Source organism: Pleurodeles waltl, chromosome 5, assembly GCF_031143425.1.
Source record: "Pleurodeles waltl isolate 20211129_DDA chromosome 5, aPleWal1.hap1.20221129, whole genome shotgun sequence".
Classification (NCBI taxonomy): Eukaryota; Metazoa; Chordata; class Amphibia; order Caudata; family Salamandridae; genus Pleurodeles; species Pleurodeles waltl.
Window position 1 is genome coordinate 230015501 of NC_090444.1, and position 26384 is coordinate 230041884.

At 42.9% G+C, this 26384-nt stretch overlaps 1 protein-coding gene and 1 long non-coding RNA gene across 3 annotated transcripts in view; one reads left to right on the forward strand and one right to left on the reverse strand.

The window, feature by feature from the left end:
* Positions 1–24873, forward strand: part of LOC138295580 (uncharacterized) — a 160524-nt gene extending 135651 nt beyond the window's left edge. Inside the window, exon 3 of the long non-coding RNA XR_011203628.1 lies at positions 21043–24873. This is a non-coding gene — a long non-coding RNA (uncharacterized lncRNA). The remainder of the gene's footprint in view (positions 1–21042) is intronic.
* The window catches only part of TRERF1 (transcriptional regulating factor 1), a 675896-nt gene that overhangs the window by 601800 nt on the left and 47712 nt on the right, over positions 1–26384 (reverse strand). The window lies entirely within an intron of this gene.

Consider the following 26384-nt stretch of genomic DNA (forward strand, 5'->3'; position numbering starts at 1 on the left):
TATTCAAGGAGGCACATTATTCATGAAGAAATAATAGTCATTTTTATGGAAATTTTCTGTTTTCTGGGAATCCATCAAATCTTTTGAACTTGGCTGTGCCCCAATCTATTCAAACAAATGCTTAGAGCTGATATTATTATGCTAGTTTGTTACATAACCTGTTGTGTTAATTTATTATTTCATTCTCTTATATTAATTTGTTGTTTTGCCAAGACCCAGACTGTTACCAGCAATGTCTTCTACTAGTACATGCTGGCTCCTCCATTCATAAGTGGTGCAGGTGCGGATGTGGCTTGCTGTGAATAGCATAGGACGGCGTTCCAAGATCTCCAGTGCGCCAGGCCCCATCCAAGCTCATCCTGGCCAGGTTTTAAAAAAGTAAAGCTCGGGACTGAATCCCCCTACCCTAAGAACATGCACTAGACGCTGGGGTGACCATAACTGCAGGAGCCCCTGAGCAGGTTGGCTTCGCAGTCAACGGATCTGGAGACAGAGGACGACACCTTACATCCCACCTGAAACAGGAGGTGAGGAGGCAGCGGGGGAAGCAGGCAACTACGGGATCATCTGGTACTGGGCCCACAGGCCACAATGGCGGTGAGGGGCCAGAGGCTCTTGCTCCTGCTACCCTCCAACATAATTATATCAAGTTAGGAACGTCAAGGAAGGAGTTGTTTGGGTTGGCCCTGGGCTGCCTCCTGGGGGTGCCCCAGAACCCACTTTTCTGCGTGGATCCAGCTGAGGGGCGGTGGGTCCACAGGCCGAGATAGGCGGTAGGGGCCTACTGCATGGGGGCACTGTGGCAGCTGTTACTTCTGCATGCACAACAGACTTAACTCACACTAGTCACTGCGGCAGCAGGCGGTGTCAACTTGATGTGTTTATCAGTGCGTGGTATTGGTGGGATGGGCCCCGAGAGGAGATGGGCCCTAATGGAGAGGACTATTGGGACTAATGGCATTGCAGCGCTCTCACTTTGCAGAGGCCCCAGAGTGACTGGCTCGTCTACGGCCTTGAGTGCCCCTAATTGGAAGCTACCACTGCTCCAGCTCTTAAAATTAACGTTTGGGATATAGCCGACACTAAACTAGTGAATGATCTCAGTGGTAGAAGCACTAATCTTGATTCCAGCATTCACAGCCACAATGTACGCTGGCACCCTGGCTCGCGAGGAGGGCGGCCCCCTATGGCTGACACCGTTGGTGAGTTGATGCCCTCCCTATGAGGCTGCCCACTTGCACATCACAAACTAATGGCCTAACTACCTGTAGCGCTGCTGTTGGGGAATACCTACCCCTCAGCCTGATAGGTGCAGTTTCCCACCAAAAGAGGGACATGGACACATGCGTCCACCCACAACCAGCTCTGGGCCACAACCAGCTCGGAAATATGACCTCACATGACACTATGAACCTGCCTTTAACTCCCACATTACAAGACATTTTGCAAGCAATTACAGGGTCGGGTGAGGCTCTGGAATTGAAAATAGATACAATGGGCAACGACCTAGGCCTCTTACGGGATGATCACAGGCGGCTGGCCGAACGGGTCTCTACTGTTGAGACAGAGCTCTTGGATGCAACCCCCTCTAAAGCCACAGTTGGAGGCTGCCTGTCCACCAGGGAATCCCACTTGAAAGTTCTAGAAAACAGGGGAGAGGATTCTGAGAATAGAGTGTGCTGTGATACTATCAGAATTGTGGGACTACCGGTGTGGGTTGAAGGGACAGATATGGTGAAGTACTTAGAAGGCTGGCTCTGTACTGCTGTAGCTCCAGAAGGCCTTTTCTTTTTTGCTTTAGAGCATGTCCACTGGGTACCGTCATGACCCTTCCCTCTGGGTACCCTCCAAAACCTATAATGGCATGCTTACTCTTCTTCAAAGATTAGGACAATATCTTACGACAGGAGGAACACCTCATCGTAGGAAGCAATAAAGTAACGATATTACTGGATTTCTCAGGTGAGGTCCAACACCAATGCACTGCCTTCACTGAGGCAAAGAAGAAGCTCAGAGTTTGGCATTACATACAATGCAATTATAAACTAATATCTTGGCATGTCAGGGGCATTCATACCATGACTAAGCACTACAAGTGTTTTCTTATTTACTTAGGAGGGGGGGTCAATATAGCGCTAATACAGGAAACGCATCTGACGGCGAAAAAAGGAGCCAGCTTCTAAAAACGCTGGGGGGCGAAGTCTATTACACAACTTACTCTGCCTTTGCCGGGGAATCCTAATATGGATCACAACTGGGCTCCCCTTTAAACATGTGAAGTCAATCATAGATCCGGAGGGCAGATATGTAGCTGTAGTGGGAAGACTAAATGGGAAAGATATCACTATCATTAATATTTATAGCCCAAACATAGATCATAGTGCATTCCTAGAGCGGCTCTCGTCACAGCTGACTCCTCTTCTGACACAAAATGTTATACTTGGGGGGTGGGGATTTTAATTGTATTGCAAACCCTGACTAGATCATTCTAACCCCCAATTGCACTACTCCCAAATACACTGCTCGGCCCGAGCATTCCAGGATTGGCAGGACAACTGTGGCATCCGAGATTTCTGGCGCTGCAAACACCCCCAGACCAGTGACAACTGTTTTTTCCCCCCTACTTCATGAGCTTCATGTTTGCCTTGACATATTCCTGTCCTCCACTGATATTAATTCCCATATACAAGAGGTAGAATACCTTCCCCACGCCTTCTCAGATCAACCCGGTCTTACTCCATCTGAATTAGCACAGGTTACCCTCCAAGATCCCTACCTGGAAACTATAGCCCGAATCTTTAGAAGACCCCATTGTTTCGGGAGGCCATTTGGAAGAAAACTGGGACTTACTTTACTGAAAATTAAGGATCGCCTCCTCGCCACAAGTGGAGTTGGACGCATTTAAAGTGATTATTCAAGGCCACTGCTTAGCCAAATCGATGGGGGTTTGCTCCACCCTACTTTGAGAACGTACTGCTGCAGAGTCACTCCTCAGGACTGCAAAGTTGAAATGCCCAGAAAAGCCAGATTTGCAACAGAACCTACTGGTCGTCAAAGAGCAAGTTGCAGAGCATACTGAACGTCTCTGCTCATTCGACTATACAGCTTACATGGAATGATTCCATGCTGAATGGGACCACACTACGCACTGCCAGCTTTGCTAGCTAATCTGACTAGAAGAAGAACATCCACAGTGGAGCTAACCTCCCCAGCAGGAGATGTCCTCCACTCCCAGGCTGATAACAGTACCAGCTTCACGTCCTACTATTGTGATCTTTATACAAGCAGGATAGCACCTGATGATACTGCCCGGACCATGTTCCTCACATCGGCTGCTCTTCCTCACATCACAGATGCGGATGCGGATGCGGAGGGGCTGTGAGCTGACATTACCCTACCAGAGGTCATTGGGGCGATGAAGGGCCTGGCAGGTAGTAAAACTCAGGGCTCTGATGGCTTGCCAGCTGAGTTCTACGCTACATATGCTGCAGAGTTGGCCCCGACATTAGTGGAGCTCTAAAATTGAGTGAAGGCTGCTTGACGTCTGCCACCAACTACCATGGAGGCACTAGTGATCCCCTTATTAAAACCGGGAAAGCCTGCACATGATGTTAAAGCGTATAGGCCACTCTCAATGTTAAATACAAAATATTAGCCGCCCAGCTGCTTCCATTTATGAAACAATTAATACATCCGGACCAGGCAGGTTTCATCCCAGGACGCAATACTGTCATCAATGTGAGACAATTGTTGGCACTCCTGGAGGCCACCACCTATGACAGAGAGAGAGCAACTGTATTGGCTGTCGACATTAGAATACATCCAGGGGAATGGAATTCCTGGAGGCTGACACCTAGGACATACTGTTCAAGGTAAATGACAACAAGATGTCATGTTTATTTTGTCCTTCGAAGAAGTATGCACAGCACCCCTGCAGCACAAACCATTTGGCTGCCAGTTAACAGGGAAGGATAATGTCTGAAGTTTAGATAATATTTGTGTCCATGTGTTATTGCTGTTCAAACTTGTATTTATGGATCATTAATGCAAAGTCTTTATTATTAGGGTGAGCTCTAAATACACGTACGGTCACATTGCACTACAGGCAATGGATCCGGTTAAAAAAAAAAAGGGCACACAAGTTTGAGACGATTAACAATATGAGGCTACATAAAATGCTCCTAGAATGCTCTCTGATTAGAAGCAAATGTTTTCAGAAGCTTGTAAGCAAGAATTATGATAATTTGCTTTCAAAATAAAAAGTTCCAAATAATACAAGTATGAAAAAGTTTGCTAAATTACTGTAAAATTTTAGGTACTATTTCTTTGAAGCATCATTTAGTAAAATGTGTTGATGCATGCTAGTATTTCCCCAAAAAATATTCATAATTGGTAAATCAGTGTAACCATTTTTAAACAAGATAATGGGAAACATGAAAATAAACGAGCACTGGCAAAGCCAACCGATCCAACATTGATTGCGTCTTTTGGTTTTGTCAATGCATGCCTTGTTTTAATATGGTTTTTGTAACACTTTATTGTTGTGAGAGCTGCCAGGCCCTCACCATTGTGACAAATAGTGGCAAAAAGCAAAATAAAAAGGTGTTTTTTAGGTCTCAAAAAGCACACATTGTCACAGTAGATCCTGACACTGAACAATGTGGTCCTTGTGGAAGAGCAGAGTGCTATCACCTACGGTAAAGCTAGCCAATAGATAGAGAAAGACAGAGGGGGTTATTACAACTTTGTAGGAGGTGTTAATCCGTCGCAAATGTGGCGGATATACCACCAGCCGTATTACGAGTTCCATAGGATATAATAGACTCGTAAGGCTGGTGGTATATCCGTCACTTTACCGTCACTTTTGGGACGGATTAACACCTCCTCCAAAGTTGTAATAACCCCCAGAGAATTTAAATAAAAAGAAAATGTTTTGGTTAACATCAGCCCTAATTAGGGGCCCAATTCTTAAAGAAAGTCACAAAAGTGAACTCATGGTATATGTCTTTGCATTACTGGCTTTCATGAATTCACATAAGTTACAAATGTAGACCAGGAAATCGTACTTCTAGAAAATATTTGTGAGCTGTATTTTAGCACGAGCAAATATGCGTAGATTTGCTCATGCGAAAATCTATTGGGTGTTTACAAGTTCACTTTACCTACAACCACTTTTTCCCCAACCCTAAAACAACTTCTACTTCTGCCCTTGTCAGGAGTAAATTTACAACCTTTCTCAATATGGGAAAAGATTAGAGAATAGCTGGTGAAAATCCTCATGCACAGACTCAGGCATTCCAGCCCTGGAACTATTGTTTAATGTTTCCTCCAGTCCCAGTATGTAGATCTGCGGAAAGGAGGTAAAATAAGCAAATTGCTATAGTAGGGCTTGAAATTGCTAGCATTCAAGCCCTACTATAGTACCAGGCCTGGCATAATCAGAGATTCTATTATCAGAGCTCTTACACAATGAGACTGCTGCCATAATTTGTTGCTGCCTAATAGACAATTAGATATTTTATTAAATTCCAACCCCTGAGCGTTTGACAGCCTGAAGTGGAACTACCTATACACCGTCATGACCCACATTGGGATGGGGGCTGGCTTTGTGAATTGCACACGCTTGCTCTATACTAATCCCACTGCCTGGTTACGCACAGGGCATACCATTTCTAATAGCTATCATACTGGGAAGGGCACATGCCAAGGTTGCCCACTCTCACCTCTGCTTTTTGCTATTGCTGTGAAACCACTTGCGATGCTGGCCCACTCAGGATCCCATTATAGTAGAATCCAGGTAGACTGAACAATGCAGCTTTCTGTTTCTTAGAAATACAAGGAAGAATCTCATAAGTGCCAGGGCACTCCTGGAGACTTTTGGAGCCTTATCGGAAGGTCAACTGGCAAGAAATAAGACACTTCCCAACTGGAGGGAATGCCGCGATACCGGCTCATCCAGGTGGTCTCATTTGGGAACCCCAATGTCTCTCCTACCAGGGAGTGAAAATCTACCATACTCAAGCAGACATTCTGGATGGGAATTTCAGCCTTGCAGTCTGCAACCTGAAATCCCATATTGAATTCTGGAAAATACTCCAGTCGTCTGCTGCAGGCTGTATAGCTATCCTTAAGACGGTTGTATTGCCCCGCCTTTTATTCCTATTTGGGACGCTCCCACTTTGGCTTCCCCGATCCTTTTTTGCAGACCTTAACACTATTATAATAGCTTTCATTTAGGGGATGGGACGCCAACAGGTAGCCCTGTCCACTTTGCAACGCCTGACTTTCCAGGGGAGTCTGGCTGTCCCAGACTTTGAATCATACTATCTGGTGGCCCAGCTCCAGTGGTTCACTCAGTGTGTAGCCAGGAGACAGACACCAAAGGGTACTGTGGGTCTCTCTGTCCCCCGATAGGTGGCCTTGATTAAAATGCTTCTTAAAGTAAGCCATATGCCAGGGGCAGACTCAAGGAAATACATGACCATCCAGAAGTGTTGGGACCAATGCCTGCGGAAGGCGTGCACTAGGGTCCCATACTCTCCAGACTTACCTATAAAAACACTACTGTTGCTCCCACGTGGGGGGGAACTTGGTGGGGATACAGGACTTGATGACGGGAGCAGTGGGAGACCTATTTCACACTTCAACTTTGCCCCCATTTGGAGACTTACGGGAGGAATTTGATGTGCTGCAGGGCCATTTCTTGTTGCATGGGTCAGAAATGGCCACCGTCCAGAGACATTGGAGGGCGAGACCTAAGGGGTACCTCTGCTGTCATTGTGTGGTGCTATCCGCGTGCACGTACCTATACCACTCGCTGGTAGCTGACACCCTACGACTCCAGGAGGCCCTTCGAATCTGTTGGGAGGTAAATGTGGGAAATTCGACTTCTGAGCTTTTTGGAGCATACCCTCAGAGTATCCAGGATTGTGAGATTTAAATAATTAGCTTTTACATATTTCATAGAGCCGTCCTCAATCCTGAGAGAATGAATATATATTTTGGGACAACAGACGCCTCCTGCCCTAGATGTAGAGAGTTGGGTGCTAATTTTATTCACGTGATATGGGCGTGCACTCACCTGACATTATATTGGACAGAAGTCACCTGCTTATTATCAACACAAACAGATAAGGGCGTCACCGTAATACTGACCCACTGCATTCTACACTGGTTCCCCCGCACATCTAAAACCAAGGTGACCAGTAAATTTCAGGACCTAGGACTGATACTAGCTAAATGTAAGATTACATGACACTGGAAAGACCCCAAGGGCCCGGACCTACTAGTGTGGCGCATAAAGCCAGAACAATGGGCGGACTATGAGGGCACATTACTCCAGATGGAAGCACGGAGGGGAATAGGGCAAAAGCAAAGCGGCTCAGGCATGGGGAGTAATCATTGATAATCTGAAGAACCCAGATCCTTCATCACAGGAGGCATCACCTACGGCCTCTCCTAGATGAGCTGATGCTCCACTCAACCGGGGAAGCGGCCCAGTGTAAAGCCTCATGCTGCCACCAGGGATGCCCTGATCTGTTCTGTTCCCATACACATTCCTAAATAGATCAGGAAGAAATCTCCATAGTGCCTGGGATCCATAGATCAACACCCTTTGCACTCGGCGAGGCTAGTTTACAGGCTCGGGAGGAGGAGGGGGGCCTTTGCAAAAATTATATTGGGAAAGTGGTATTTTCTACATAATGTGAAATATTTCTGCCACTCTTGATAATCGGAGGCATCTTCCTGTACCAAGTTGCACTGGATTATGTGTTTTTGTCAACCAATAATCAATAAAATCTGTTTACAAAAAACAGAAATGCAGTTGAACCTCTTCTTCCTTGGAAAAAAATGGAAGAAGCTATTTGACTCGTAGCTGGTGGCTATTGGTGGCGAGAAGTTCTCTCCACCCAGGAAACAGGGAGTTCTTCTGCACAGCCTAGACATAGAAGGAAGAAACATTTACGAATGTTTAGAAGAGATTCCTATTAGTAGAGGCGATGGCAAACCTAGTGAAATGTCTTGTCAAAATGCTAGAGGCACATTTAGGACACAAATAAATGTGGCATTTGAAAGACTCAAATGTTTCTCTCGGCAGCTAGCTAAAACTGAAAGAATTGGAAATTGCATAGCTTCTTTGAAGAACTTAGCTCGAACTTGTGAGTTTAGTGAGCTGACTGACTCTCTTATTAAGTATCTGTGGGTTTGTTGCACTAATAATATATTGGTGCAAGAGGAACTTCTTATAAAGACTCCTTAACTAAAGGAGGTGATAGCTGTTCCTGAAGGCATGGAGCATACATCTCAATGGGTGAAATAGATGAAAAATGACACTGGCAACAAACCAGAAATGTCGTAACTACTGGGGATGGTAATGTTTAACTTAATAAACTGGATAGGCCGTCTACTGAATTTTCAAAGTTAAATGCTAGTAAATTCAGATGTTACAGATGTGGAAGTGGGAACCATGGTTACAATAGGACTATTGGAATGGCCAGGAATTCTGCATGTAGGAAATATGGCAAGCATGGACATAATGCTTGAGTATGCAAAGCCACTGATGACAGGATGAAGAGTGAGGATGTTGCTTTGAGACAAACTGATGAAACTACTTATGGCATTAAGAAAATAGTATTTAGCATAACTGGAAACTCTTGAGTGACAGATTCCAAATGTGATGCGCTGCCCCTGAAAGTGCCGGAATGCAAAATCACTCTTGGTGATAGAGAAATTGATGCATTGGCTGATTCTGGTTCGGCTTTTATCTTGACTGGGGAAGAGTGTTTAGAATTAAGAATATTACATTGCAAGAACTGGACATAAACTCGGTGGGTTATGCTGGTGCGGTTGTAGATTTAATCAGTTTGGTGTCAATGAAAATTAACTTTAAAGGCAGAGAAACATTTGGAAAAGAGCATGTCGCTAAAAGAGGGGACAACCTTTTCGGTTGGCAACATCATGGTGATCTAGGCATTATGCTGAATCCCAATGCTCCTGACCAAGTCATGTTGGTTTCTCACATCAGTGAGGATAAGGACATAGTAATGCAATTCCTTGAAGTGTCTGGGGACAATTTGGGGTTACTATGCAATTTTAAACATGCAATCGTACTGGTGATGCACAAATCACACAAAGTGCCTCTTTTAATGAGTGTACCTTGTGTGATTTGGAGAAAATGAAGAAAAATGGTGTGATAAAGAAAACAGAATGCTCAGAATGGTTAGCACTAGTGGATCTGCCTCCAAGGAGGGCGGCATAAGCATTTGCATGTGTATGTAGATTTCCATAATTTGAATAGATGTACATGGCAGGATCGACAGCCCTTGCCTAACATCTCTGAGGAGCTTTCTCTTCTGAATGGGGCACAGAAGTTTAGTGTGACTGACCTGTCATCAGCATACCATCAGGTAGCTCTGTGTGATGAATCCAAACCATTGACATAATTTGTTACTCCTTTAGGTGCACATCATTTTGTAAGGGTGCCTTTTGGGGTGGTATCTGCGGCAGCATATAATCAAACCTGTTTTAGAAGGGTTGCAGAAAGTTTGTTTTTTTCCAAGATGATATGTTGGTTTTTGGAAAAAAACATAGAGGACAGGACAGAACCCTTGAGGAAGTTTTGAGTAAGTTGCACCGATTGACCGTAAAGAGGGAAAATGTCAGTTTAAAGTAGGAAATGTGAATTATCTTGGACACACAATTTCAGGAGAGGGCATCAGTCCTAAGTAGGATCTTGCAGAAGCTATTGTTAAGGGATCTGTACCACTAGATAAAGACCAGATAATGCCGTTTTTAGGTTTAGCAGAATACTATTCCAAGTTCATTAATAACTTTGCATCTGTCATTAATCCTTTAAGGTGTCTATTGATAGAGGGTGCCAAGTTTATGTGGTCGAAGAATTGTAATGTTGCTTTCCAGCAAATCAAGGAGTAATTGTGGGTCATAATGAGACATTTGATGTGTACAAAAAAGCTGTGCTAACTGATGCCAGACTCAAGGGGCTGGAGTATTGTTATCACAAGTTGTTGATGGAGGAAAGAGTTATAGCATTTGCATCTGGGAAGGGAGCTAACCAAGGCACAGTTGAGAGAATTGTACTGGTGGCCCCGAATGGATAGAATGGTGGAGGTGTGTCTAAAATGAAAAGAATAAGGTTGTTCGTCAGGCACGATTATCTCCTGTATCTGTGCTTGATGAATTTTGGAGGAAGATGGGTTTGGACATTGTGGGTCCATTTGATTTGCTTCACCCTAAGGAACGGTATATCATAGTTTTGGTTGACTAAGCCACAAAATGGGTTTCCACAAAATGTGTGAGCGATATGACCACATAGTAGCACAGAGAGATTAATTTGCTTCTGAAGGTGTTCTGAAAGTGATGTATTACTGGTAATGGAGAGCAATTTGAGTCAGAAGAAATGTGTGACTTTATCAATAGTTTTGACATTACGCACAGCCCTGTACTGTCCCTTAAGCCCATGGTCTGCAAACAAACTGGTGAAAGCTAGCTCACAGAGAGTTATGCAGTGGAAAATGCTTTGGCATGGAATCTTGAGGGAGACATTATGGGTGCATAGGACAACGCCTAATTATGTAGTGAGAATGGCTACCTTTGAATGTATGTCGTAGCTGGTTCTAAGGAGTCCACAGAGGTGCCAAGGTCCAAGGTTGGAAGACATCAGGAGAAGTATAAAGTATGGCATGATGAAGCACACATAAATAAACAGAGGTTCATGGAATGTTGGTGAGTGGGTCCTTAATAAAAGGCCCAGGTTTGACAAGAAAGGTATGTTCACATATTTAGGGCCTTTCAAAATCAAGAGTAATGTGGTGGTCTTACACACAGGTGAGGAGTTTGTCATGGTTTGTGAAGAGTGATAAAGATGTTGTTAATGATAATCCTCTCATTGGAAGAGCTCGTCTTCGTGATGGAATGCTTGAAGGTGGTCGGAGTGGCAATTCCAAGGTCACTGACAGGCCTGGGAACCTTACTACAGTTATTGGCAGAAAGTCTGAAAGGGTGGTTGAAGGATTCCAAATGATTATCCTTTAATGCTGGATGTGTGTTATATATAGAGTTCCTAATACTCTTTGTAAGTTTGAGTGAATAGATCATACATTGAAGTATTCCAATTGATAAGTCTTTACAATATTGTTTGTATAATATAGAGTTTTAATAATCTTTGTGGATATATCTAGAATTATGCTACTGTTTGTTTTGAGTTTGTTTTTGGTAAATGTATTTTATTGGAGGGGAGATGTGTTGTGGCCCCTTCCAGTGATAAGGTCTGTGATGTCATTTGTGGAATACTACAATTAGCATGGGAGGAATGTTCATGGGATCAATTGCAAGAGGACCACAGAGTGATAGAAATCTCCGCTTCGAGTAAGCCTAGCATAATTGTGGCCATTTATTACATAATTATGACCATCCTTAGAATAATAATATCCATGACTGATATGACGTATTGGTTGTTAGCATTATGGTGGGCAGTCATGGAACAACTGTGGACCTCACATAACTGTGGTCATCAATGGCAAAATTGTAGCCACATTTCGCATTATGGTGGGCATCCCCGGCATTTACAGGCAATAGCTTGGCAAGTGGAGCAACATTTATCAGTCATTTGTACCTGGAATATCACAAGCTAACAGCTGGCTGGGGGTCATAAATGAAAAAAAATAGTTTTGAGGCTAAAATGTATTTCTTTCAGAAAAAAGACAAGATTATCTTCAAGTGTGTTAACCCAATATGCAAAGTGCACATTTGAGAGAAAACATGTATTCTGAGAAAATGATATGCTGATGACTGAAAACAAAATGACTAAAAACCTAAAACATACTTACTGCTCCTCACTGAATGATAGTTCAAAACGAGTTACAGAGATTTATAGCTGTTAGTATTTCCTTTGGGTCCGTGGGCACTTCTTAGGTGTAGCTGTTATTTCATTAATCATATGAAAATATTTTATATTGATAAAGCTTTCCTGACTTTACTGTTAGTAGCCCAGATTTATATTTTGAGTGGTTGACATTCTACTAGAATACAGAGTTTTAAATATCATTCAGCCTAAATACTGTATGTCAGAATATCAACTACCACAATATAATGAAGGTAAATATTTATAGGTTACTTTTATTTATCCCACTTCTATTTATCTTGAAGATATAGTTATCTTCAAGGCACATGGATGCGTGTTTAACAATACTAAATCTCTACTTACTTATATATGTACTTCCATGTTATTGTATTAGTCAATACTTTGGATATATTTAGCATGAGAATATTTTGTCACTCAATATAGTGGCATACAAATCTGTGGTTACTACTAGTAATCCTGCAAGGTGTGGTTACTGTTGTGATTGTATTTGATGGGGTCACTACTGCAACAATGTGCAAAGTCTTTGGTAGCTCGGGACAGTTTTCATTGATAAGAAGCTCTCTTTATAGAAAAGGTTGGGGGGATCCCGTCATATAATATAGGTGCCAGACTCAGATCCATTTTTGAGCGCATGATAAACCCTGTTTATAATCACAGGCTCTCTATCAATCCCACTTCACAACCAATTATGGTTTTCACCTAATCATCGAAACCTGAAAACAAATTTGAGGCATATGAACCTTCATCCACCACTCACTGATAATAGATAAAGGTGGGGCATGTTGTCTTTGTTGTTTACTGCATTATTTACAATACGGCAGTATCAGAGAACCCCAACTTCTCCCTTGTATTTAACAGACTGAACATGAGTAGTCATTGACTCTTACTCATTTATGAGTAGATAGGATCCAATATGACAACATATTGCAAGTCAGCAATTGGCTTGATTGACAGAAAGGAATATGTTCCAACGTATTCATTTGTTTGGCCTAGAATAGTGCAAAATTAAGTGTCAAGAGCAATCTTACTTGAATAAAGCAGTTTTCATATGTAAATTTTCAATACAACCTAAATCCAGTGTATAAAAAGTACTAGATGTAGGGCCTACACTGCGTATACTTACATAACTGACAAACTTAAGTACCTGACAAACTTGACAACAGACCTGTCCATGGACATTTCAGATGACCCATGGACTAAAGCATGTGCCGGGGCTTCTAACATTAGGAGAACGCAAGCACATTTTGCTTCAGTTGGTATTTGACCTCATCAAGGCTGAAGTCCATTATGAGGATCGTAGGATATGCTAGAGAAGATGCCTAAAGCAAGGAAATAGGGAATAATGTGGGTGAATTAAACAAGTTTACAGCAAGAAATCTCCAATAAGACCTACATACAACATATATAACACACCATATGTAGGGCCCTCTGTCCAACACATGAATGCGCATAAAACTGAGCAAAAGACCTGTCCACTATAATTTCTAATCTGGAATAATGTAGAAACTAAGGCACAGTCCCACTTTCTGATCTGAGCATAAGGATAATGCATATAAACATTGCTCTTGGTAAACCTCCAGCATGGGGTACTTGTACGGAGTCCCACAAATTGTTGGAGAGGATATAAATATCAAGGAAATCTGGTTGTTATGTGGAACAGTTAACATTTTCTGGAAAGAAATCCCCAATCACATAAGAAACATTAATTAGGTTCTTTTTAGTTTCAAATATTTTTTCATGGCAAGAGGATATAACCAAATAGCATCCATTAGCTTCACTGTTACAAACTGGATATACAACAGTACTATTTAGCACAAGTAAAATAATGAGTAGTAACACATTCTACACTTCCAAAGATGACTTGACTCCTCAAAAAACACACTGGCTCCAGTGAGAGCCAAGATGACGAAGAGTATAGCCAAGAGGCACCAAACATAAAATTCTCACACAACACTTTTACTGATTCTAATTCAGGAAAAAACCTGCTTCCTTCCTTCCAGCTTAGTTTTCTTCTGCACAATCAAAAGTAGCAATGAATCTGTTCTGTACACAGAGAGAGCCATCACCATACCGCCAGTATCTCAGGATTCACCTGTTTAGCGTGAAGCCTGAAAGCCCTCACCACAAGATCATTTTAAATTTCCTGTCTAGGTCCAGCAGTTTAGCCAGCAGCGGCCTGTCCCTACAGGCTGAGGGGCCCCATCCCCCACCTTTCTTTAGGAAAGAGGAGTGTCTGTCAGGCTGAACAAAGGTCAGCCTGCGATACAATCTTCTGGTTCAGGTAAGGCATTCAGCAGCTAGATATGAGCTAAATAAGCAAGCTTTTGGCTGCCTGGGCAGAACCTTGCCAGGCTGAGGATTTTACAGCCCTGTGGGCATAACCTCCTCAGCCTGGCAAAAGTGCCTCAAGCCCAGCCACCCCTGCCTCCCCCCCATGCCCTTGTGTTGAGGAGGAGCATCACCAATTGCCTCGGACCTGGGTGCTTTAGTTTTAAGCCATTAAGTGTTATGGGCTGAGTGTCAATCAGTGACACCTTGTCACAGAGTAGGATGGGGTCAGCAGTCTCACTGACCCCATCCCACTCTGTGACGAGACTGGGACTGCTGCCTTCCCTTCAGTCAGCCAATGAGGAAAGGCTGAAGTCCCAATACTCCTGGGACCTCAGAGGCTTCCCTGTCCAACAGCTGCGGTTGAGGTAAATTTTATGTGTTTTTTTTGTTTGGTGCGTGCGTGCATGAATGTATGTGTATTTGTTAAGGAGTGTTGAGAATGAGTGTGTGTGTGAAATTTACCGACTGCCACTGTTAGCCAGCTACTCTGTAAAGCTGCCACAAAGAGTACTGCAATATCTCTGCTGGGGCACCCTAGAATGTGTACGTCTCCACTTTTTATCTAGCACCTCCAACCTGTGATATCACCAAGGCATCCAAAATAAACAATTTGAGGGACCCCCAACTCCTTCAGTCCTTGGGTGTCTCCAGCAGTATTCCTTTCAAAGCCACAGTCCCTTCCTGCTTCTGCTCAACTCCTAAAACCTTGATTCACCAACATTTGTTCAGTAGCCCTTAAAGCAGTCTCACTGAGCCCACTGTCTTCTTTAAGTATAAACAAAAGTTATGCATTGACTTGCGCAGGGCTCTTCTCTTGGGGTAGCTCCATTACCTCTCAGAATGTTGTTGAGCTCTTCTGCCTGCCTTTTGTTAATGAGTCTCATGGCACTGAAGAGTCATCTTTGCATTTTCTCTCTTCTCACAGTCAAGCAAACATGGGATCAGTTGACACCTCTGTCATACATCAAGCAGGACCAAGTGTAGGATGATGACCCCAGTGAAGCCACCAACACCAGGTATCAGGTCTCCAGTATCATGGGGTTCTCAGCGCATCAGTTGCAGGGGAATGCAGTGAATCTCCAGCTTGTCCCGTGCCTGTGAAATGCCACTGGATGTCTTTAAAGCACTCTTTGACTACAGTTAGGTATCAGGGTCTTGTGTTGGTCCACCTTGCCACCCCAAACATCCACGCATACTACAAGTAGATGCTTCAAAAGTTGCCCAGCCTCTCACTCAGAGAAGCAGTCTACACAGAGACACCAGCATCAAATGATTCACACGCGGCACAGAAACTAAGGCCCTCATTTTGAATGTGGCGGTCGTAGCACTGCGGACCCGGCGGTAAAGACCACTGCATTACAAGTTTGGCGGTTTGGCCAAAGCCAAACCGCCACAACGCCGCCTGTTCTGCCGGTGCGGTCGGACCGGACCGGCCAGCAGCAGCTCCTCCGGGCCGGCGGCATGCCTCATATCGCCAGCAGTATTACGAAGCAGCAAATCGCCAGGCATTTCACGGCAGTCATCCCACCACGAAAACCCTGGCGGTAACGCACCAAGCACCAGGAATCCCCGTTTCTGTCGCCGGCAAACACGCCCCCACATGTCCACACACTTGCATACATGCCCCCACTCACCCACACACTTGCATACACCCCTCCACTCGCCCACACACTTCCTGACAAACATCCCCACCCAACCGCACGCATGCATACATGCACACCCCCTCCACACACACACATACACCCACACACATGCCCCACACATGCAAACACCACACCTTCTCCCCTTCCCCTTTTGGCCAGTCCACCTACCTGTCTGGGCGAGGTGGTCGTCCAGGAGGGGATGGGTATCTGCTGTTCCACAGCCAGCGCCGCACAGGATCTGCTGTGCCGTATTATGTATCGTAATACGGCAGGCAGAGTCCTTGCGGTGTGGCAATGCTAGCGGTGGCCCAACGGTGTCGGATTTCCACCTGTGAAAGGGCGGAAATCGGTGGGTGAGTCAAAATACGGCGGTCACTGTACCGCCGGCACTGGCAGTATGATGGCGGCATTCTGCACAGCAGTCTTGGCAAAAGACCACCTAAGTCATAATGAGCACCCAAGTCAGAGAGGGTGAGGGGCTCCAGAAATATTATTCACCTCTATCGGGCTCCATCAAATGCTCCATGAGCTCTCAGCTGTTCAGTGGCAATGGCAGGCCTTTAGCTCCCAAGAGAGAATAAATGGGCAGCAAAATATGTTAACACTTATAGGTGGCATCTAAGATTTATTTAATTTATTTAAATTATAGTGTATCCACAAAAACACTGCATCAACGCAAAATAAAACATGATACAATATTGGTCTGATAAACAAATCTTGTATGTTTAGCATCTTAAAACTCTTGATTTATAGTGTAATTATATGCTAGTGATGCTCCTGACATAACCAGTAACACAACTTCTGGTAGCAAAGGTGTACTCTGATACAGCACCATCAAAGTCACTCTTTAAATTGGTCATTTCACTATTTCCAAACAAACGCTTAATTAAAGTTTGAAAAATACTAGTTTTCAGATTTAAATTGTGCTTCTCCACTTCTTTTGGTTCAAATATAATTGGATATTAAACCCTGCAATTTATTTTCAGATTTTCAGTCTGAAGTTAAATAGTCCTCTAAAATGTTGTGACCTGATTTGATCTCTCTGACAAGGAGTTGTATATTGAGTTTACTTCCTGACTGGAACCCCCTGACTAAACCTAATTTCTGTTTCTCAATGTTCAATAAATGTGATCTTTTTAGGTGGTTTCTTTATTCTTTACACCTTAGAGTGCTTCTTCTTCTTTAGAAAAGGTTTTTAGATTTGCCATCCTCTGGGCCACACTTTAACAGATCTTTTTTCTTCTTTCACTCTATATTAGCAGAGTTTCCAATTTCAGAAACCATATTATTCGGTCCTGGGGAAATCTTCCTGACTCATATGGACTTCTTCTAAGTTGACTCTGGATCTAGCAGACTCCCACTTTTTTATTTTACCTGAATTATAGACATTCCTAATTAGAACTCTTTATTGGTCTGAGAGTTGACTACATCTAATGTACCAATGGATCTTTAACCACCAGTGTCATCTGCAACATTCTTGCTGACTGGCCATCTATTCTGCCAACTTATTCCTCATTAAGGAGCACTCCACAGATATATTTTATGCCTGAGACTTATTGAGTAACGCTTTCAAAATTAAGGTGAGAGTTGAGATTGTACTTGCACTATTAATTATTTGTTTATCAGCGTTAGTAAGGAAGATACCACAGAATGAAATGATGACATCATACTTGATAAAGGTGGTTCCATGATCTGACATTGTGGGATCCTGTCTCCAAATTGTAAGGCAATCTCAGTTTTTCAGCACAGATGCATATTTCATTAATAAACAATCATAGGAAATTGAATTTTCTAGAGATAAATTAGGGAACTCTCCATTAGCCACATAGAATAAAGAATCCTTAAAAACTGTGGAGTCATTAAAATACGGCATGGAACCTATATTTATATTTCCTTGTGAAATTATAGAGTTATCCCTCAGAACTTCCAACATACCTTCCTCTTCTAAGATTTGCCTTTCCGGTGATGATGATTTTAAATCCTGGATTATCACAACTTCCCCATCTCAATCTTGTGCCATTCGATGGATGCTCTCTTTTTTTCTTAGGATTACCTCTCTCAAAAGAGGAAAATAAATCCGGTATAGTATGTTAGTAGTTTTTGGGGGTCAAGACAGCCCTATGTGGGAAAGCTTGATTGGCTGCTTGTGTGGTATTCAGGACATCCACTGAAAAGATTTGATACACGCTTGTCCTGTGCCAAAGTTCTTTAGTATGAATGGTCATTCCTTGCTTACCACCAGGATCCCAGTCAGAGATTATTTATCAAATCTAATCATGCCCTAAACCCCTTGTTTTGTCTGCAATTGTTCTCGATATGCTCTCAAGACTCATTTGGGCCATGCTTCAACTTCCAAAACCACGCTGTAAGGTTGTAAAATTAAATTTACACAACACAAAGCAAATTTGTTCCTTGAGCAATATTAATTAGGCAAAATTCCAATGTCGCTTGTTATGACTACAGGACATGAAGAACACCTAGTTGTGATTACACCCAATCAGTGTGGTAACTTAGATTGAATCATAGGAGAGATAACAAAAAAGGAGCAAGATGATATTTCGTAATGTGTGTTTTATGACAGCATTACTTCAAAATACCTTATACACAACAGTGAAGATTCCACATATATATAATAAACACATAAGATAAATAACATCATACTCAAACACAAACTAAATAAAACAAAACAACCCAACAAGAGGCTTTAGTACTGTTCTCCAGAGTCCATTACTAGGGACAATAAACTGCTTTTCACAGAGTGGGCCTTCTTGGGGAACAGACGAAGTTTCAGTCCTGCTGTAGCAATTCATCAGGACCATCATCAGGAAATGTTATGTTTCACAGTGTCTTGTTAACAGTTCAAAGGAGTTTGACTTATAATAAAATTCTAAACGTGACCTCAGAACAAAGAATGAGGAGGTCTTCAAAATAAACAACAGGTACTCAAAAATCTAAACAAGACACAGTGAAACAAATTGCTGCTTTGGTACAGAGGATTGATCAACAGACAGTTTTCCTAGAACAAATGAAATAGCCACAAAAAAGAAGTCATTAGTAGAGTTAAACAGTGTGTCAGACGTGCTGCAAACGACTCATGACAGAAAAGACGAAGAGAATGTACAATAATTAGCCCAGAGCAAATCACAGACCCAATGTTAAAAAGGCATTCACAGAGACAGCAGCTTGCACAGAATGGAGCTATCGAACTCCAATAATCCGCATCCTCCTATCAGGGTTCTTAACATTTGATTCAGTGATGAGAAAATGTTTATACTCTGAATCTGTGGACAAGCAAATCCATCTCAAACCTTTGCCTAATAGCCTGACTGACAATAGTGCACTATTGAAGAGTGTATTGGTCCAATGTACGAAACATTTATTCCACGGAGAAACTTTCCGTCACCCTCAGGGACCCAAATACAAATTATATTATTTTGCTACCATACTGAAACAAAAACAAACAATAAGAGAGAAACTACCTCTTGACCATGTAGCAGTCTTATGTGTGATATAAAATATGTCATGAAAATAAAAATCTCACATTACCGAATGTTATACCATGAGGGAGGCTAAAAAAAAGCAAGAATGCTTCTAGCAGAGTCCAAGGTAAAGCATCCAGGGTACCCTTATTTTGTGAAACCTATGAGGATAGTCCCAGGCTAGGTACAGTGCCCTCCGCAACACGTATTAGTCCATGTGAGCACACCATAAGGCCTATTCACAAACTGCATTTTTAGTAGCTACAGCACTATTAGTAGTAACTGCCATGTACTAAGAAAGCAAACCTATGTCCAGAGACCTTCACCTCCACGTCTACTATCTTTTCTGTGCTGAGATTTCTTGCATAGTGTAGGAGATCTCTCACTGTACGTGTAGCTATATGCCTGCAATCCACTTTGGAGCACTGTCACCAGTGGCGGACGCGCGTGTTGGCCATGAAGCTTGTTCACTGTCAGTGGACTAAGGCGAGGCCGACCGGGGCTGGCACAACAGGGCCTGCTTTTACAACCATAGCATGCTGAAATGGTGGCACGGCCATGACTGTGCCTGACCCGATCTGCCTCAGGAGCTGTTGGGAGTGTGTCCCTGGTGTACAGAACATCTCTATGGAATATTGATTTGCAGTCAGAAGTTGGTGAGTGGAGTTCCCAGAACCCTGCACCCGATTACTGCTTCCCAGGGGTTGGTGGTGAGTGGCATGGTGGCCCCAACTGCGGGCTGCCGCATTGGCCTTGAATTCTGACACTGTGGGTGGACATTAGAGACTTTATATTGTGATCCCATGTGGGGATTCTACAACATCAGCAATAAGTGCCCAAGGTGAGTACTTGTAAGCATTGGCCATATCTGTAATATTCACCTGCTGTCCACCTCTGCACAAGGACTGGCCTAAACACAGGGTGGTGATACTCACAGTAAACCTCTTCATACCCTGATGAACAATCCGTAACTGTGAGTACTAAAGGACACAGACCTGACACTGCATATATGCACAACTAAATAATTGAAACAATACACCTGTGCTGCTGGTAGCTCTTGAGTTGGCTGCAACTGAGCTTAGTCAATTCACACCTTAGCACTACAAAGGTTGCTGCGCTGATGGCAGCAACCTATATCTGTGCACTCTGGGTAAGACAGATGGGAATCAACCTAAACTGTCCTTTGAGACGAGTTTCTCATTGAAATCTACAAGTCAGGCTTCTGAAGACTAGACAAGTTCACTGAGTACATGGATATGTTGGAACAACATTTTTCTTAAGAAGAGGGCGACCTCAGTGAAAAGACTAAGACATTGCAGCAACTGGAAAAGATACCAGAAAAAGTCAGGGCCAAAAATGAAAACCTTGAGGCCGATCACGAAGGAGCAATGTTTGCATCTTCAAGTTTCCCAAGTGTATCATCACAAGCCATTTGGAACAATCTGTTGAAAAATTAATCAGGACTTTTTTTGCCAACAAGTCACTCTCTCCTCTTTTTGTTGTGGAGAGGGCACGTAGATCACTGGTCCAGAGACCCCGCCCCCCACGGGGGTTCTATCCAGGCCAATGATAATGACTGACTTTAGGAGGCACAAAAAGCATTTCCACCAGTAAAGAAAATCTGCTCCAATGGCCCAACATAGACTATGCCATGTTCTGTCCAGTAAAACTGATAGAAGTATAATCGTAAATTATTTTTTTTCCACAGAACTCTGTCAGTTCCTCAAGATGGTGGTTTAGAAGTCGCACTCCCAGGCCACAGAAACTTCAGAGGACACTGGAACAAGAACAATGGAGGACAATGATTGACGCTGACAGGCAGATAAAAGATGATTTGTTTACATATGTTGCATATGTATATTTCCTCCTCATCCAGCTGTCAGTGGAAACTTGCTATATTTGAAATTTATCAGTAATGTGATGGGAGGTTGAGTGTACGTCTATACAGATAATTCTGATGTGTATATATGGCTTGCAGGATTAATGTCATGCAGGAAATCAGATGTGGGATATTAGGTGTTGTAAGTGGGCATCATCTAATCATTTAACTGGCTAGATTATGGAGTAAGATAACCTTTGTGTCATAACAGCAACCTTCAGGGACTCCCCCTAACGGTTCTGCACCTTGAGTAGTCTGCAAGGCTTAGTGCCATTTGCTTTCTTTTTCTCTTTGCGAGTGTTCTGTCAATTTCTTTTCAACAGCATTTTATTGACCACTGAACTGGATAGATAGCATATAGTACATTAGCCATTTGTGAGAGATTATCTCACCTATTTAAAGGCTAATGATTTAAAGTGGAGTACAACAATGTCTAAAAGTCCTCTTCAGCATGTCCTTGTATCCATGCCTCCTCCCTCTCCCCAACCTGACACTACAGCTTAACTCAGCTGGTCAAGACATCTCCTCCCAGGGTATACTCTCTACCCCCTCTTCATTCCCATCTCTGAGGCTTCCTGCCTGTCTCATCCGAGTCGGTAAGGAGAACAGACCCAGTAACCACCAGTACTTTGCCAATTGGTGCACAGAAACGCCTTCTTTTGATGGCTGAATAATGGATCCCGACTTGGTTTTGAACTTAAGATAAGGCTGCTAATGAGTTTCTCCACAGCAAGAATATTACCAAATTACCGGTACTATGGTTCGATAGTGAAGGGGAAGGGGGTGCTTACTTTTTTTTCTAGTGTAGTGCCCCAAGCGCCCTAGCCGCTCCAAACTAATTTAGTGCTACATCTGTGGGGTATATTTTGAATGGGAAACAATATTCACTGATGTTTTGTGTTTTCAGTGTTGGGTGCTATGGGTAAGAATTTTAATCAAACCACAGACTTTACTTCAGGTTGCTCCCTAACTATGGAAAGGCAATTTTGCACACACACGCCTTGGACAGACTATAGAGATCCCTCAAAGAAACTGCAGATATCTTTAATTCTCAAAATTCCTATCAGGTCTCAAAGCCTAAATCCTACAGGCTTTAAAATCACTGGCATCCTATTACCAGAGCATAATGAAGTTTATTTTGTTATTTGGCCCTTCCAACCAGTCACTGTAACGGCCAATAGCCTCTTTTGGTATGGGCACTGTAAAGCCCTTTTGACGCAAAAGTGTTCGTAGATCTCTGTCACCCATCACATATCTTCATTCCTAGGTCCAGAGGTTTAGTCAGCAGTTAAAGTTAGCTGTGAAGACCGGTAATAATTTCAAATGAGCTACACCACTCTTGCAGATACATACAACCTCTTTTGAAGTCTGTCAGGAGAGCCACCAGTCCGTCGGGTCAGCAAAGTCTATAACCCTCTCCCCTGGTAAAGGCTGTCCTGCAAGAATTAGAGATCCTCATCTGCCTGGTGGGGGCTATCTTTGCCTACTGTGCCTACAGTGAAGTCACCACTACAGTGACTCCATTTAAAGTATTCATCATTTATCAAGCATCCTGTCTGCAAAGTATTTTACTCTGCAAAAACAAACTTCCAAATCGTGAGTTTGTTTCTAGCAGAATAAAATAACTATGGCCTGATGAGCAGGGAATTTTCAGCCTGCACAAGGGGGACAATGACCAATTTCCTTCACCACAAACCTATATCTCACATTATGGTCCTGGGCAGGGCAATCTAGTAATGGTTGTTTCACTCTAAATGGTACAAGATAACCACCAATATGACCTGGAAGTTATATGGTCAATGAAACTGGGTCAGGGGTTTCCACCAACAGAGCCGGCTGATATTCACCAGTTCTTTCCTGATTAAATGGAGCGAGGGAAACACAAGTTTTGCAGATTGATGCAACCGCCATTATATGGCAGATGTACTATTACATCAAACTCTAAATGACTCTCTAGTTCAGAGATATCCTGAGTGGAGCCCCATCCAAGACTAGCAACTCCACATTTCCAAATGTATTTTGGAAAAAATCATTGTAGATCCAGAAGAGGGTCTTTTGCAGGACATGAAAGAATTTCAGAAGTATTACCATCTAAAATAGTGCTGTCATTCCAAGTTGGGAGAGCAGAAGTTATTTTCAGTGTCCTTTTTGAAGCTACACAGGAAAACGTTTTTCTCCTCAATCCTTACTTGTTTCTCACAATTGTGATATGAAGGTACTTAATTTCCCATCCTTTGATAAGCGTAGTCAGGGATCACTACTGATCACTAATTACCAATTTAGAAGTGGAAATATTTGCTCCAGTTAACCTGAAACCTAAATTTGTTCCACACAACCTGTAAACATGCAGAGTCTATGTATTGGGGATTCTGTGTCAGTCACATACAGTAAAATGTTGTTCATCTATCTTGATATCTCATTATACTAGGCACTATTCAACAGTAATCTGCTGATCGCCTGATGCAGCATGCCAGGGGTGAAAGGGATAATGCTAATTGTAGCATGGAGAGAGGGGTAGCCCTGTCTCACGCCCTTACCAAGTTACAATTTTTCAAAGAAGATGCCACTCTCATTGTCTCTCACCAGTGGACTTGAGTACAAAAGTTTGGTCCATTGCATGAACGGCAGAGCAAGGGTAATTTTTCTTCATCCTCTCCTAAACTTGAACTGCCATCCAGGGTCACCTTTTTAGTATCTTGTTACAGGAAAACCACATGCTTAATCACTGTCTGGGTTTAATGTATGCAGTTGTGAAGATGATGAAGGTTCCATCTGGTTAACCTAGTGGCAAAAAGACGAACTGAGTAGAAGACACAGAGTCTACTATGATTTTGAGAAGTTTTTTCAGCCACAAGCTGTTCCTCTGATAAGAATACTGGATGGCATGACACATTTACTCACTGTTGGAAATGGCCCTTTTTGCAAGGTTATCCTCAAACGCTTGTCCTTCTTGCTCCTATTTTTTTCAGATCTGTTTTGTTGGTTTTAGGACTATGGGCACTTTACCACTGCTGACCAGTCAGGGATGTGGAATTCCTATCGCCCGTCGCATCTTGTTTGGGGTCAAGGGCAACAAGTTTTTATGTTTACTTTGTCCTTGGGACAAGTAGGCCCAACCCTCTGCAGCCCAAACCCTTTGGCTGCCTGTTTACAGAGAGTGGAACTCTCTGCAGTTGAGGTAATGTGTTTCCAAAAGATAATGCTGTTCGAACTTGTATTTATGGTTCATTATTTGAAAGCCTTCATTATTAGGGTGAGTGCTGTAAATAAATGTTTTAAGGTCACTTCACTACTGACGTTGGTTCCAGTACAAAAAAAAAAAACGTGTACACACATGTTTGAAAAGTTTAGGCTAAGAGGCTAAGTATAATGCTCCCAGAATGCTCTCTGATTATATGCAAATGAAGTGTCATTTAGTAAAATGTGTTGATGCATGCTAGTATTTCCCAAAAATATTTCTAATGGAAAATCAGTGTAACCATTTTCAACACGATTATGGGAAGCATGAAAATAAACAAACACTGACAAAGCCAACTGATCTGACATATTTTTATAAGTCTTTTAGTTTCATCAATGCGTGTCTTGTTTTGACATGGCTTTTGTAACACTTTATTGTTGTGGGAGCTACCAGGCCCTCAACATTGTAACAAACATTGGCAAAACCCCCCCAAAAAGTTTTTGAACTCTTAAAGCACACGTTGCCACCAGCGGCATAACAAAGGCCCCGCAGCCACCCTCCAGGGGGCCCCTTCAGCACAGCACCTGCCCTGAGTGAGTCTGGAGAGGGGGCTCCTCCATGTTCTTTGCAAAGGGGCACCCTCCAGTTTCGTTACGTCACTGATTGCCACTGTAGTTCCTGACACTGAACAAAACTACTTTGTGTGCCAATATGCTCCTTGTGGAAGAGCAGAACGCGATCACTCACAGTAAAGCCAGACGAAAGAGAGAGAAATAGAAGTTTAATAAAAACAAAATGTCTTTGTTAACACCAGACCTAATTAGGGACCAAGACCCACAAGTAGGTAGCTTTTTGCATGTCGCAAACAGCGACTTTCGCTGTTTGCGACGTGCAAAAAGCACAATGCGATGCACAAACCCAGTTTTGCGATTCAGTAACCTGGTTACCGAATCACAAAACGGGTTTGCGACTCGCAATTAGTAAGGGGTGTTCCCTTCCTAATTGCAACTCGCAGTGCAATGTAGGATTGTTTTGTGACCGTGAACGGGGGCGCAAACCAATCGCAGTTTGCACCCATTTCAAATGGGTGCTAACACTTTCGCAAAAGAGAAGGGATCCCCATGGGACCCCTTCCCCATTGTAAATGTCACTGTAAACATTTTTTCAGAGCAGGCAGTGGTCCTGCGGACCACTGCCTGCTCTGAAAAAATGAAACGAAAACGGTTCATTTTTCGTTTTTGTTATGCATCTCGTTTTCTTTTAAGAAAAACGGGCTGCATTAGAAAAAAAAAAAAAAAAAAAACTGCTTTATTGAAAAGCAGTCACAGACATGGTGGTCTGCTGTCTCCAGCAGGCCACCATTCGCGAGGGGGTCGCAAATTGCGACCCACCTCATGATTATTCATGATGTGGGCATTTGCGAAGCCCTTGCGAATCACAGATGGTGTCAAGGACACCATCCTACATTCAGATTTGCGACTCGCAATTTGCAGGTCACAAATCTGAACCTACCTACATGTGGCCCCAAATTCTTAAAGAAAGTCACAAAAGTGCACCCATGGTATATGTCGTACCCCTATAAAATATTTGTGAACTGTATTTTAGCATGGGTAAATACGATGTGTAGATTTGCTCATGTGAAAATCTATTGAGCATTTGCAAGTTCATTTTCCCTCCAGCCACTTTCTTCCCAACCCTGGAAGAAGTTCTTATTCTGCCATCGTCATGAGTAAATGTCCAACCTTTCTTATTATGGGAAAATATTAGAGAGAAGCTGGTAAAAATCTTTAAAACATGCAGGTTAGTAGGTTTACAGACTCAAAGGCATTCCAGCCCTGGAACTATTGCTTACTGCTTCCTCCAGCCCCAGTATGCAGATCTGCAGAAAGGTGGCAAAATAAGGAAATTGCTACAGTAGGGATTGAAACTCCAAGTATTCAAGCCCTACCATGGTAGTAGCCCTGGCATAATCAGAGAGGCTATTAATTGCTGC